The 2,500-nt window shown below is 40.0% G+C and overlaps 1 protein-coding gene across 2 annotated transcripts in view; it reads left to right on the top strand.

Annotated features, from left to right (window-relative positions):
• LOC112236019 (zinc finger and BTB domain-containing protein 10) overlaps positions 1-2,500 on the top strand; it is a 39,595-nt gene that overhangs the window by 9,703 nt on the left and 27,392 nt on the right. The gene's annotated exons all lie outside the window — the stretch shown is intronic.

Here is a 2,500-nt window from a genome sequence, read left to right as displayed (position 1 = left end):
CGCTCTAACCACTCCACGAGGAGACTGCCTGTTAGGCGAATGCAGTAAGGAGCCAAGGTAAGTTGCTAGCTAGCATTAAACTTATCTTATAAAAAACAATCAATCAATCATAATCACTAGTTAACTACACATGGTTGATGATATTACTAGTTTATCTAGCGTGTCCTGCGTTGCATATAATCGATGCAGTGCGTATTCGCGAAAAAGGACTGTCGTTGCTCCAACGTGTACCTAACCATAAACATCAATTTCTTTCTTAAAATCAATACACAAGTATATATTTTTAAACCTGCATATTTTGCAAAAATAAATCCAGGTTAGCAGGTGTAATGGGATTCTTCTGTTGAAGGAGAGGCGGACCAAAACGCAGCGTGGTTATTGTGATACATCTTTAATAAAGATGAAAATAGAACAATATACAAAAAACAAGAAAACGTGAAAAACCAGATAGGGCTGTTTTCGGTTTAACAAACACAAAGACGGGAACAATCACCCACAAACCCCAACACCAAACAGGCTACCTAAATATGGCTCCCAATCAGAGACAATGACTAACACCTGCCTCTGATTGAGAACCATATCAGGCCCAAACACAGAAACAGACAAACAAGACATCCAACATAATGCCCACTCAGATCACACCCTGACCAAACAAAACATAGAAACATACAAAGCAAACTATGGTCAGGGTGTGACAGCAGGCAATATTAACCAGGTGAAATTGTGTCACTTCTCTTGTGTTCATTGCACGCAGAGTCGGTGTATATGCAACAGTTTGGGCCGCCTAATTTGCCAGAATTGTACGTAATTATGACATAACATTGAAGGTTGTGCAATGTAACAGGAATATTTAGACTTATGGATGCCACCCGTTAGATAAAATACGGAACGGTTCCGTATTTCACTGAAAGAATAAACGTTTTGTTTTCGAGATGATAGTTTCCGGATTCGACCATATTAATGACCTAAAGGCTCATATTTCTGCGTGTTATTATGTTATAATTAAGTCTATGATTTGATAAAGCAGTCTGACTGAGCGATGGTAGGCAGCAGCAGGCTCGTAAGCATTCATTCAAACAGCACTTTAGTGTGTTTTGCCAGCAGCTCGTCGCTGTGCTTCAAGCATTGCGCTCTTTATGACTTCAAGCCTATCAACTCCCGAGATTAGGCTGGTGTAACCGATGTGAAATGGCTAGCTAGTTAGCGGGGTGCGCGCTAATAGCGTTTCAAACGTCACTCGCTTTGAGACTTGGAGTAGTCATTCCCCTTGGAGTAGTTATTCCCCCGCAGATTTTGTGGAGCGATGGGTAATGATGCTTCGAGGGTGGCTGTTGTCGATGTGTTCCTGGTTCAAGCCCAGGTAGGGGCGAGGAGAGGGACGGAAGCTATACTGTTACACTGGCAATACTAAAGTGCCTATAAGAACATCCAATAGTCAAAGGTATATGAAATACAAATGGTATAGAGGGAAATAGTCCTATAATTCCTATAATAACTACAACCTAAACCTTCTTACCTGGGAATATTGAAGACTCATGTTAAAAAGAACCACCAGCTTTCATATGTTCTCATGTTCTGAGCAAGGAACTGAAACGTTAGCTTTCTTACATGGCACATATTGCACTTTTACTTTCTTCTCCAACACTTTGTTTTTGCATTATTTAAACCAAATTGAACATGTTTCATTTTATTTGAGGCTAAATTGATTTTATTGATGTATTTTATTAAGTTAAAATAAGTGTTCATTCAGTATTGTTGTAATTGTCATTATTACAAATACATTTTTTTAATTGGCCAATTAATCGGTATCGTTTTTTTTGGTCCTCCAATAATCGGTATCGGTATCAGCGTTAAAATCATAATTGGTCGACCTCTATATACAATACAACTTTATTGTTAAACTGCACTGCACTCAATCCCCCCCATAGACAACACATAAACAACCATCAGTTCTTTAGATGACAAAACAGCAGGCCTGTTTTGGTGAACATGTACATCCTAGCATTTTGTTTCTAGTTCCTAGACTGACATGGTATGACGACCATGCTTCTAGTCATGGCATTTAGAGTTTGTAGAAGTCTGAGTTAGTTCAGAGTTCAGCTCTGTTCCACAGTCATAGAGAGAGTACAGGAGCTATCTAACTGGTCTAACACTGACTGGACATGGCAGCTTGGCCTAGTCAGCCTCTCAGCTATGGATGACAGAGAGTGACTAGAGAGAGTGACTAGAGAGAGTGACTAGAGAGAGAGTGACTAGAGAGAGAGTGACTAGAGAGAGAGTGACTAGAGAGAGAGTGACTAGAGAGAGAGTGACTAGAGAGAGAGTGACTAGAGAGAGAGTGACAATTCCCAGAGCAGTTCAGAAACTAGTTGAAATTATTTCAAATACTTTATCAGTGCTCAATTAAGCTTGCCTGGTTTAATGGACCAAAATAATAATCCTAAAACTGCAAAACCCGCCCATCTGGCACTTCATGCAGGCTTGAGATGACGTTCAAAGG

This window comes from Oncorhynchus tshawytscha, linkage group LG31 (assembly GCF_018296145.1).
Source record: "Oncorhynchus tshawytscha isolate Ot180627B linkage group LG31, Otsh_v2.0, whole genome shotgun sequence".
In the NCBI taxonomy this organism is placed as follows: domain Eukaryota; kingdom Metazoa; phylum Chordata; class Actinopteri; order Salmoniformes; family Salmonidae; genus Oncorhynchus; species Oncorhynchus tshawytscha.
The sequence above is the reverse complement of the archived record's forward strand: the minus strand, read 5'-3'. Positions and strand labels throughout refer to the sequence as shown.